General features: G+C 35.6%; 1 protein-coding gene across 2 annotated transcripts in view; it reads right to left on the bottom strand.

Annotated features, from left to right (window-relative positions):
• Positions 1–13,595, bottom strand: part of CAST (calpastatin) — a 799,019-nt gene that overhangs the window by 619,775 nt on the left and 165,649 nt on the right. The window contains exon 4 of one of the 2 annotated variants that reach the window (XM_063724002.1): positions 8,195–8,347. The exons of the other annotated variant lie outside the window; for it this stretch is intronic. The gene's annotated coding sequence lies outside the window, so the exon portion shown is untranslated. The remainder of the gene's footprint in view (positions 1–8,194; positions 8,348–13,595) is intronic. 2 annotated transcript variants of the gene reach the window in all.

The raw sequence follows: 13,595 nt of genomic DNA, 5'->3' as shown, positions 1-13,595 counted from the left end.
TCTACTAAAAATACAAAAAAAAAAATTAGCTGGGCATGGTGGCGTGCACCTGTAGTCCCAGCTACTCAGGAGACTGAGGCAGGATAATCGCTTGAACCTGGGAGGCGGAGGTTGTAGTGAGCCGAGATCACGCTGCTGCACTGCAGCTGGTGACACAGTGAGACTCCGTCTAAAAAAAAAAAAAATAGTGTCTGGGTATGTGTTTATGAACAAACGAATGACAGTCATAGCAAAGAAAGAAGCAAAAGAGGCCAAAGTGGAAGTAAAGAAGAGATAAAGAAGAATTTCAAATATAAATACCTCCAAGCACAAGCATCACTAAATGTCTTAAAGGTGCTTTCTCAACTAAAAGCAATTGGGATACAAACCTTGGTCATGTAAATAGCAGTGGCTAAACAGGCTCTGCAGCTTTGAGCTTCCCAAAGCAAGTCAGGTCTGGGAAGAGGAAAAACAAGGCTTTCAGCACCTTAAAAGGTGCTAAAGAAAGGGCAGGTCTCAAACTCCATTTTGGTCAGTCTTTCAGTCTTTGAAAGAATGGAATCAGTAGTCATGTTATAACAAGATGGGTCATCTGGTATTAACAGAAAGTCAATTCTATATGTACATAGAAGCCTCTGTCTACCTGAAATTTTTAATATATCAAAATTCTTAATGATAACTTTCAAATATTAACATTTCCACCAAAAGGGATGAATTTTCACTTAGGACAATAATCACTGGTGATAGTCATAATTGATATGTTCTGGCCATCAAGACACCTAATTATGTTTTACTGCTTCAGTTTTTCATTATTTAACTTTACATAAGTATATTAAGTAATTGTTCATTTTCTTGCTATAATTCTCAGAGGCCGTCCTACCAAGTATATGTATAGAAACAAATAGCCCCTCAAGTGTCTGATTGCCTAATTCTCAGTATTTAGCAATACTTTCTGAAATAAAAATGAGTACAAAGACACCAATAAATAAAAATTAAACAATAACATTTCAATAAGTGAAACTCAAATCTTTGTTTTTCACATCATCCAAAAAAAGGCTCTATAAATGCATTAGGTTATATATATTTGCCATGTTTTACAATATACAAAATCAGACTCAAATTTGGACTTGTAAGGGAACTTTTTTTTACTAGCTTGTCCAAATCCTCATTCACAGATGGAAAAATCTGAGGTTTATAGAGTTGAAATAACTTAGCCTCATTAAAGTAAATGTTTACCCAAGCACCATTGTTAATGGGTAGACTCATCCATTCAATAAACATATATCTAGCAGGTAGCTGGGGACCAGGTACTCTACCCGCCCTGGGTCCTGCCCTCAAGGCACTCAGTTTAGGAATCGGCCCACATGAAAATGATAATTCAATTCTGGGTCACAGCTTCTGTAAGAAAAGTTAAATGGTATCACCAGCAAGAGAGCAAATTCAACTGGGTCAGGGGATTAGATGGGGGAAGATGCTGGAGAAGGCTTCACAGAGGAGATTTAAGCTATAGATTAAAAGTGCATACAGGTGGCACACTATCCCCACCTCAGTGGAGTTTCAGTTAACCTAGCAAGTCCATTTCACAGGTCAGATAAGAAGACTGTGTGAGAGTTCCTGTTTATATAAGAGAAATCATGCCTGTAATAGAGTCATGTGGGAAGGAAAATTGCATCACTGTTATTACATTCTCTTATAAATATTGTTTATGTACACATTCAATTTCTTCTTATTATGGTCATTGAATTGTCTTTTACAGTAATTTACTTTTAGTTGTTACAATATCATTATGTTGAAGTTGGAAGAAAGAAAACCATTCTCCCTTATTGAAACTCAGACATTGTAACGTGGAGTGATTTTCCTAAGAATCTGGTAAGTCAGCAGCACCAGAGTGTCAAACTTCAGGGTCTGTTTCTAATCTACTGAATCATACTGCCTCTTGGAAATGGGCCTCCTTTTGGATGTCTGACTGGATAAGATTAGGTAATAACACAATAACTAGCAAACACCAAGAGCTAATTAGTACATGCCCTGTGAAGGTGTTTCAGATGTGCTTTATTTTGAAAGAGGAATGGGAAGCTGCCAAGCCTCACACAAATCATGTTTATTCCTGTATTTAAGCTGAATTATACACAATTTTTAGTACATTTTTAAGTATTTTCCCACTGCACCTCCACCATACCTCTTCTCATGTGAGTAGATTAAAGACACATTGTTGAAAGTTCACTTGGGGCTGAAGAAGAAGAAAATATATTCAATGACAAGGAAATACAGGAAGTGCCAACCTAGTATAATTTAACATTTATAGGTATCAAAGTCTGATAAGAGCTTCAAATTCCCACACTCTGCCCAGAGAAAAATACTATCTCTTTGCTTAATCTGCCTTTTATGCTGTGCCTGTAAAATACAGAATAAAGTGTTAGTCAATGTAAACAATTAAAAAGTGCACAACTGAAAAATTTTTTTGAGATGGCGTCTTGCTGTGTTGCCCAGGCTGGAGTGCAGTGGCGCAATCTCAGCTCACTGCAACCTCCACCTCCCAGGTTCAAGCAATGCTCTTGCCTCTCAGCTTCCCGAGTAGCTGGGATTACAGGCACACGCCACCATGCTTGGCTAATTTTTGTATTTTTTTAGTAGAGATGGGGTTTCACCATGTTGGCCATGCTGTCTCGAACTCCTGACCTTGTGATCTGCCTGCCTCGACCTCCCAGAGTACTGGGATTACAGGCCTGAGCCACTGCGCCTGGCCAATTCAAATTTTAAAAAGGAATATGATATAGCCAATTGGAACGTCTACATTGACCAAATTAATGAGATTATTGCTAAATCATTTTCCTTTGTTCTTTCTGGGGATTCTCCTAAGCATGGGCATTTATGGAATGAACTTGTAACCACAGAAGATAACAAACCTTTAATTTCTCAAATGGTCAACATTTATGTGTACACTCAAAAAGAAAAAACTTGTAAGCTGGCCTGATGCCAATGTCAAATACTCTGCTACACACCCTCCTAACATTAGCGCATGCCACCCCTCCACTCTGTCACTATGTGGCTGACACCACGTGCCCACTGGTTGAAGGGTTGTAAGTAAGAGAACAGAGCTCATCCAACACAAACCATCTCCATAAACAACTCAAGTTTATCTTCACAAGCTGTAGGACTTCTCAGAAGAGCACAGAATAAAATCAACAATAGCAGCTTTGAATAGGATTTTCAATAGCAAGACTATACATAGCAATGGAGATACAGACTTTAGTAAGATCGAACCTGTTTAAGAACATTGGTTAGGCAAACTGGAGCATGGTGTGGGTGTCTGCCTTTGCGCCTTCAGGTAGAGCAGTCGTACCCCACCCATCTAGGAATAAGTAAAGAGGAATGCAATTCCCTATTCTGCATTTATCAAATTGTTTTTTTCTGGGGGAAAGGATGAACTTTTAGCTGGTGGCCACACGAAAAGCCACTAGTGTGAGGTGTCTATGTTACTTATCATTTGAGTAGAAAATGAATCTAATTGGAGAATGCCAACCATTCTATGCGATGGAGGTTTAGTGTTGCTAGCTCGCTAACCTTCTCAAGAGAAGCCAGAAATTCAGATGTTTGTTGTAAAGTCTCCTGATTTATTTTAACATCAAAAATCCAAACAAAACAGGTCAATATACTTAATTTGGCCCATTGGCCACCAAAGATGTATTACATACATAGGAATTATCATTCACTGAATCATTAATGCAGTGAATCATTAATGTATAATGAATATACATTTATCTGAATGTATAATGAATATACATTTATCTGACAAGTTCCTACCTATTTATGATTATCCCTATATTAGTTTAATTCTATGCATAATTTTCTTGAGTTAACTGGCTACAATCCCACTATATGTTAACTAAAGAAGATCCAGCTATGAATAAGGTAACATTTCTAACATCAAAAAGACACAGTGTAATGGTGAATAAAAGTCAGGAGGTAAGTGAGGAGTGTTACAATAGAGAAGTATATTCAGGATGAACAAGGATAAATTGATATGTGTAATGATGCCAGATGAAGTTGGAAAGACCAGGTAACAAAGGCCTTATGTGTCATGGTGATGAGGATACCAGCAGCTATCACTACTGAACACAGATAATGCATGAAATGCTGTGCTTACACTGTAAATACATTACCCAACATAACTCTCGCACCAACCAACTCAGGAAGAGACTATCATGATCTCCATTTTATAAGTAAGAAATTTGAAGATTGGAGAGGTCAAGCAAACTGTCCAAGGCCATAGCTGTGTGTGGCAGAGTCAGAATCTGGGCTCAGAGCATTTATCTAACTCTAAAACCCGTGCTTTCAGCCACCATGAGTTTGCCAAAAGAATTGAGATTTCAGCCTATAAGTAATGAAAGCAAATGAAGAATCTTAGACCTGCATTATTCTATTCTGTTCTCACAAGATTCTGTGATCTAAATAATGAAAAGTATGATAACTTTTATATCTGAAGAAATCAAGAAATGTTAAGCAATTTAAAGCAAGAGAAACAACGGGCTCCCGGCACCCAAATAGCTCAATCTCCAGCCCAGGACTCATGTTGGTTTCACATAGTTGGCAAATATTACTTTCCAAATAATTGATACGCTTTCAACAACCACACTTCTTCAAATTCAGAAGTTCCAAGAGCATATTCCCAATTAAATCCTCTCCCCAGTAGAACTCTAGCTATTTCTAGCCAAGTGGTTCCTAATTTAGGATGTCAATCTAAGAAATACAAAATGACTAGTGACAAAGAAGAACAGCCATCATCAACTTCTCCACAGCCAACTGTGTGTGCTGAACTACAAACCCCATTTGAATATCAATATGAAATAATGGTACACTAAGACTTTTCTTTTGTGTACTAGTAACCCTTTTTATTCCTTGCAATGGATGTAAAGCATTTAAGCAATCAACTTTCTAGGTTCTAGCCACATTTTATTTATGTCTGATGAGAGTTTGCCCTCCCACCCTCTTAAAGTTTTACTGCAATAAAAATTTAATACCACTTCTATTGTTCAGGTCAAAATTAGTAATTAGAAGGGGATTATTATTTATAACAGTGATATAACATGGTTGGACCTAGAATATGACAAAGATAATTATCTACTTACAGAAGAAAATAGTTGCATAAATGGAGCTATATTCTGGCCACTTTTGTTCCCCAGATATGCCACAAAACTGATTATGTCATCTTAGTGCTTTCCAGAATGAAAAAAATACAGCAACTTTCTTCATAAAAAATAAACATAACAGCAACCACTTGTTAAGCACTTATATATATATATGTTACAAGGACATTGTGAGAAAGCTATACTACCCCAGCTTTTTCAGAGGAGAAAACTAAAACTCAGAGAGGTTAAATAATTTTTCCAAGATTAGGTAACTAGTAAGTGGAGATCTAGGAATTGAACCCAGAAAATGCTAACTCCTCAGTCCAGACGATACTAAGCCCTAAAACACTAGGAAGTCTTAGGCATTGGAGAGAGAAATAAAGGGAGAATGCAAGAGGTAGTGATAAAAGGAGGCTGAAGTTTATATGAGACTTTATATAGGAAGATATTGGAGAATGGAGATTATTAAACTAAATAAGCATAAAATGTAGATATGGCAAGAAATCGAATAAAATATAAAGAGAAATTATAGAATGGGAATGATATTTGCAAAATAGATGACATACAGCAAACCAGGAATAGAGGAGAACTTCCTGAAATTTATAAAGAACGTCTACAGAAGACCCACAGCTCACTTCACACATATAGGTGAAAATCTGGACACTTTCTCCTTTAAATTAGGTGCAAGGTGAGGATGCCTCCTCTCACCACTCCTTTAAGCATGGTACCAGAAGTCCTAGTTTGTGCAATAAGACAAAAAGAGGAAATAAAAAATAAACAAATTATAAATGAGGAAATAAAACTGTATTTAAAAATAGCATGATTGTCCATGTAGAAAATCCCAAAGAAACAACAATAACAACAAAATTCTGGAACTAATAAGCAAGTCCAATTCTTTTTCTCTATAAAAGCAATGAACAGTTGGAATCTGAAGCTTAAAAAATAATACCATTTAAAATAACACCCAAAAAATAAAATACTTATGTATATACACAAAATCTATATATCAAAAAATATGAAATTCTGATGAAAGAAATAAAAACCATCTAAATAAATGGAGAAATATTGTGTTTATGAATTAAAACACACATTGTTAAGATATCAATTCTTCCCAACTTGGCCTGTAGCTTTAAAGCAATCCCAACCAGAATCCCAGCAAGGTATTTCGTCTCTATTGAAAAACCGATTCTACAGTGTATATGGTAAGGCAAAAGACCTAGAATTGCCACCACAATAACTAATGAAGAAGAACAGTGTTGGAGGACTTAATATAAAGCCTTAATATAAAGCTATAGAGATCAAGACAATGTGTTATTGCAAAAATAATAGACAATGCAACAGAATAGAGAGTACAGAAATAGACCTACATAAATATGATCATTTTATCTTTGAGGAAGAAGCAAAGGCAATTCAATGAAAAAAAGGATTGTCTTTTCAACAAATGGTGCTGAAACAGTTAGAAAACCATATGTTAAAAGAAAAAAAAGAACCTAAACTCATACGTCATACCTTTCATAAAACTAATACAACTGGATCTCAGACTTAAATGTAACATTCAAAATTATAACACTTCTAAAAGAAAACATAGGAAAATATCTGTGTTCTTGGGTTTAATGATGAACTTCATTTATAACACCAAAAGCACAACCTATGAAAGGAGAAATTCATAAGTTGGACTTTGTTAAAATTAAAAATGTGTGCTCTGTGAAAGACACTGTTACGAAAATGAAAAGACAAGCCACCACTGGGAGAAAAAAAATTGCAAATACGTATTTGATAAAGGATTTAAATTCAAAATACAGAAAGAACACTTAAAAATCAACAATAGGAAAACAGACCAACTAAAAAATGGACAAAAGATCTGAACAGACACCTCACCAAAGATTATATACAGACAGCAAATAAATATATGAAAAATTGCTCAACATAATTTGTCATTAGGAAGTCACAAATTAAAACAACAAGATACAACTATATATCTACTAGAATAGTTAAAATCTAAAAACTGATGATGCCTATTGCTAGCAAGGATGCAAAACAATATGAACTCTCATTCATTGCTGATGGGTACAACCACTTTGGAAGACATTTTGGCAGCTTTTTACAAAGGTAAATATGGTCTTACCATATGATCTGATAATTGCACTCCTAGGTATCTACCTAATTGACAATTTATGTCCATGCAAAAACCTGAGCGTGAATGTTTTCAGAAGTTGTATTTATAATCAGCAAAATCTGGAAGATGGTAAGAAATCCTTCAATAAATGAATGGATACGCAAACTGCAATATATCCATATAATGGAATATTATTGAACAATAAAAAAATGAGCTATAAACCCATGAAAAGACATGTATTAATCTTATATACACATGGCTAAGTGAAAGATACCAGTCTGAGAAGACTACTTACTCTATGATTCCAATTACATCACATTCTGTAAAAGACAAAAGTAGTGAGAAGATAAAAAGATCAGTGGTTAGGGGGCTCATACAACTGAAGCACCAGAGGTATTCCAGATCATTGAAACTGTCCTCTGTATTACTGAAACGGCAGATACATGAGAGTTGGTCCAAACCTTTACAGCACAAAGGCTAAACCTTAAGGCATGAAAATTTAAAAATATAATTTAGGAGGTCAAAGGATACCAGGATAACCTGCAGAATGTGACAAAGCAGTCTAACTGTATTAAAAATTTATGAAACAACTTCACAGAAAGGAGTGGGGACAAAAGGTGCTAACCCAAATAGCTTCGGAAGTAAGTGGAATATGTAAGACTAAAAGCAAAAAAAAAACTGTCATAAATATTGAACTCTTGTTGATAAAGTTGTTTCCCCTGCGAGTATGGGTTAACAATTCTGATATCATATATATAATGCAACAAATTAAAAAATGAATGACAGCTGAGGAAAGCCAGTTTTTCTCATTATTGGGGTTGGAGATTACAGATGAGCAAGAGGAAAAGGCTAGAATTATACAGGTAGTAATAAATTAGCATTGTGGATGTTAGTATAAACTCATGCTGAGCATAATATAGACAGACGGTTACATATAGAAAAATATATTCATATATGTACATATAGATACCTTTCCTTGTTTTATCAGCTGAGGTGGCCTTGAGGCAATGACACTCCCACAGCAGCAGGCATATCTAGTGTCCAAATGTTAGTTTGTTTGTTTTCTAATACAGTATCCAATAAGAGGAACCAGGGCTCCTTGGAGAAGTGGCTGATTCTAGAACTGGGACAGAAAATATGCAAGTTGAGCCTGGAGTATCTTTAGTCCCAGAAAGCGAAGGAAGTGCTCAAAAACAAAACAAAACAAAAGAGGTGCAATTATGTCAAATGGGCACAGGAGACAGGAGTGAACTGAAAAAATTTCTTCTAGTTAATAAGTGGGGTGAAGGGGGAACACTAAAATAAATAATGTAATATCAAATTAGAACCCAAAATATAAAATTAACATCCACTGGTCTACAGCGCTTATTGACAAAAATAAGTGATTGAAGAAATATATAAATAGGGGAGAAGAGACCAAACAATCTCACTGACAGAAGAATTACAAATAATTTACATAGACATTGGACCCTCAAAAGAGATTGAGCATAACTGTCCATTCTTTCAGTGTTTGTGCTACACACAGTAACTTTCTTCCAGAGTACAGTGTGAAAAAAGGGTTAGTGGGGAAGAGTAACTTACAATGGAGAAACATAACAAACACTACCTCAGCCAAGTGATTCAGATCATCACCAACGATGCTAAGTCATGTTGATAGACTGTATCTTCAATTTGATACAATTCAAATAGCACTTCCCATAACCCCAGTCCAATATGTGAAAAAAATCAGACAAATCCCAATTTAGGGATATTCTACAAAATACCTGATTAGTCCTCCTCAAAACTGTCAAGGCCATCAAAAAACAAAGAAAGTCTGAGAAATTGTCACAGCACAAAGGAGCCTAAAGACACAGAAGATGTAACATGGTCTCCTGGATGGTACTCAGGAACAGAAAAAGGACATTAGGAAAAAAAAAACAAAAAAACCTAAGGATATTATCTGAATAAAATATGGGCTTTAATTAACAATAATGTATCATACTGGTTCATTAATTGTGACAAGTATACCATATTAATATGAGATGTTAAAAATAGGAGAAACTGTATGGAGGGTATTGTTCTGTAAATCTAAAGCTGTGTTAAAATTACATGTTTATTTTTTAAAATTGCACATAAAAGATTACTAATTCTAAAATATAAAATATTACAAATCGAAAAGAGAAAAACAACTCAAAGAGGGAAAGGCTATTAACAGGATATCTACAAGAGAGAAAATCCAAATAACCATAAAATTTAACCAACAAATCAAAAGAAGATACTGACCTTATCTAATAAAAATTAAAACATGATACTCTTTTATAACCATCAGTTTGGCCTATAATTAAAAGAGTAAAAACATCCATTGCTTACAAGCATGCAGAAAAATGGACAATCTCCTACATCATTGAGTGAAGTGTGATTGCTATGACCTTTTACAAAGTATGAATAATATCTATCACAATAAGAAACATACATACACCTTTATCTAGCAATTGTAGTTTCCCAATCTATCCTACAGCAATAAAAGCAGCACAATGAAAATACATACGCATTGTTACATTGTTATGTTGTAAAACAACATTTTTAGTGGTGAAAAATTAGAAACAAACTTAATGTCCATCAATAGGGTAATGGTTAAATAAATTATGGTATATATAGACTGTAAAATATTATGCAGTTATTAAAAAGAGTATATATTAACCTAGAGAGATGCTATGAAGTTATTTTAAGTGATAAAAGAAAATTGCAGAGTAATATGTACAGTGTGATAGTATTTTTGAAACCCTTTCTAAGTGCCTCTAAGTTTAAATATTTTTGGAAGCCTGCACACCTGGCTGTTAACATTACTTATCACAGGAGAATGGAATGCAGCTGTAAATTTAATATCTTGTTATTACACACACACACACACACACACACACACACACACACATACTAAAATAAAATAAAGTAAAATAAAACCTCAAGCATGATTGCCATATGTTACATTTAGCCGTGGGATGTTCAGGAAAAATGAATGGCAGAGCTACAGCAATTGACTTACATGATTGCTGTCTGGCAGCATTTCTGTAACACAGTAAAATGAGAAGATATTCTGCTTGGGATCACAGTAACCTACTTTTTACATTAAGAGAAAAAGCACCAAGGTGTTTATTTTTATCAGCGACCTACAAGAGAGAAATGAGCCCAGGAAGTCTGTATTTGCTCTCATATAGGTGAGACTGCTAACTTCCTAGAAGTTGGGAAGAGTTCACACCAACTTTTGATAATTCAGAAAAATAGCATTTTAGAAAATAAAATGAAGTCCCACAAACATAAGTATCAAATCATACACAGGGAGGACTCAAAACAAGAAATTCAATTCAGGTGATGTTGGCAACTGTGGGACATGTCTGAAACCAGCTCAATCAGCAAGAGTAGCAGGGTACATTGAAAAGACACAAACCCAACTGGGTAAGTCTAGAAAGAAAAAGCCAGAAAATGGAAAATGTAGTAGAACATTTCAAAACTGTTCAATTTCTTCTACACACAATACAATCAAAGCTTTATTCAGCCACACAAAGGAAAGATAGTATCTGAAACTACTCAATCCAATCTTAAATGTATGGCTATACTTATAATCAAACACTGTTTAACACAAGCAGTGTCAATGAGTATGTTTTGACAGAAGGGAGGGAGGGAAAGAGGGAAGCAATTAAAAGTAAAGTTACAAAAGATAATATTGAAAGCCTGCACTAGGGAAATAGCCATTTTTTATTTTAAAAAATTTTATTGATACATAGCAATGACATGTATTTATGGGGTACATGTGATATTTTGATACATTCATACAATATATAATGATCAAATTAGGGTAATTGAGGTATCCACCACTTCAAATATTTATTTCTTTGTGTTGAGAACATTTCAAATCTTTTCTTCTAGGTATTTTTTAAAACACAATAAATTACTGATAACTATAGTCACCTTACTGTGCTATCAAACACTCCAGCTTATTCCTTCTATCTAACTGTACTTTTGTACCCACTAAACAACCTCTCTTCATTCTCACCGCCTATTTTTCCCGACCTCTAATAACCACAATTCTACTCTCTACCTCTAGGAGATCTGTTTTGGCTCCCACATATGAGTGAGAATGTGTGATAAGGAATAGCTAATCTTTAATTTGAAAGACTATGGATATAGAAAGGCAGACCTTCTAGAGTCTTCATAGACTGAGAGAACAGACAGAAGGAAAATTATATAAATATTTATAGCCAACCTTGTTAACACAGTCTTGCAAATTGAAGGAAAAGATATCCCATCTGTAGTAAACCTATAGAATGAGAGTTTTATGAACAATCTTGAGGCATATCCACTGGACTTTATAGTAAGTTCTCTAGACATATGAATACAAGACAAAATGCTAAAAGGAACAGATACAAAGGAATCCACATGCCAGATAAGGATATCAGTGTATTTCAGATTAGAGCTTCAGAAATATTAAGATGACAGGCAAGAGTCAGGCCTCAGAAGTGGCAAAATTATAGTGCTTTCTTTTGTAACCAAGTCTGTCACATGAAGGGTACATCTTAACTCCAAAGATGTCAGGAAGAAACAGAAAGTGTTTTAAAAGGCTTACTTACACTCAAGGCATTTGCTGAAGCAAAAGAATAAAGTAGAAAAGAATAATATGCTGTGACCAGACAAAACAAAAATTAACATTAAGAGATTAGCAAATGTATCCACTCTGGCTTAAAGACCACTTTTGGTTCTTGTCATAGACCCCTCAAAATGCTTTGGGAAAAAAACAAAACAAAACAAAACATGAGTTTTCCCTAGAAACGTTAAGCCTCCCTCAATGAGGTAATTTTGAGAGAAAAAGGATGTGGGGACAAGGCAGAATAATGGAAGGAGTGCTGGAACGAAAGTGAGAAACCTTAGGTTCTAGTCTTGGCTCTACCCTGATTCACTGTGACACCCTGGGGTTTTCTGTAACATTCTTTATGACATGAGAGGGGTGAAGTATCCCATTCCAATACTTTAAGTGCTATAACTGAAATGTGTTTCATTTTGCTTTAAATGGAAATTTACTTGTGCTTATGGTTCTGAGTTTGAGCCAGTTTCCCATATTTTCCTTCTGAAAATAAGGCTATAATAAAATCTTCATTACAAATTTTTGTAATATTTTAAATTCTTACCTGGAACTGCAATGGTCTAGGCAAGTATTTTTAAACTTGTTTTACAATGCACTTTGATCAACAGGCTGGTTACACAAAGACTGATGTACAAAATAGAAAAGGGGGGCTGCATTCGTGAAGATAAGAGAAGCCAGGGTATGGAGAACAGGAACAAGGGCGACAGAAGGTCAAGTTCTGCTCACTCAACTTCCCCACTGTGTTTTTGCAGAGGCCCCTGTGGACTGCTACTGAAGCCCTAAGACTCCTAAGATTAACAGTGAAAGTCAAGGTTCTATGAGAGGTTTTACCCCAAACAAGTGATGTGGGCACACACATTTGGCAACAAAGGTTGAGGAACACACTCTGTTTAAACCACTGTAAAACCTCTGTTTCTACAGTGAGGGAACTAACACCATTTGGCCTTCAGTTGGTAACAATTAATCACAAATGTATATAAAGGACTGAAAAGGCCGCTAAAGTGCTCTGTTACAGTTTTCCAGGTTACCCCAAATGTGCTCACGTGAATTTTTTGTATAGAGAACTATTAAAATGAAAATACAAACATAAAACCAAAACCATGTGACAACTGCAGACCCACAAGAATATGCCTTTCACCCCATAGAGTTCCTCTAACCTGTTTTTGATTAAAACCGATTTCAGAAAGGGCAATGCAATCTCCATTTTCTTTCTGAGAAGTCTTTAAGATATATATTACATCTGTGAAAAGTCGCTTACTGATAACTGGCACAGACTTCAGTGATGAATACATCAAGAATCAGCTCCAGCCCAATCTGTGCCTCTACTGGGATTCAGCTGCTCCTGGGCCTTTAGGGCAACCCAAGGGATTGCTCCCACCCACAGCCCACCTGAGGCCTGTTTGCATGAGTCAATTTGTAGGAAGTCTGGTGTGGAAGCAAGAAAGGGCTATACCAAAGTCAAGATACGGGGTAGCAAGCCCTGTGGATTTCTCTAAGCCATAGGAAGAGAGAGGTGGTAGGCCAGTGGTTCCTAAAGGCACAGGAGAACATCTAAATAAAGAAGTCTCTCACCCAGTCAATATTTATGGAGTGTTTACTATACATTCCATGTATTGTTCCAGGCAGTGGCAATATAGCAGTGAAAGAGCCACGGTTTTCTGCCTCTAGTAGGAAGGAGAATAGTACATAAATAAGTTGTAAATCTTAACAAGTGCTATGAAGGAAATAAAGAAAGCATGTGGTAAGTGGGGACAAC

The sequence above is a fragment of the Pongo abelii genome, chromosome 4 (genome assembly GCF_028885655.2).
Source record: "Pongo abelii isolate AG06213 chromosome 4, NHGRI_mPonAbe1-v2.0_pri, whole genome shotgun sequence".
Lineage (NCBI taxonomy): Eukaryota > Metazoa > Chordata > Mammalia > Primates > Hominidae > Pongo > Pongo abelii.
This window is presented reverse-complemented; position numbering and strand designations above follow the sequence as displayed.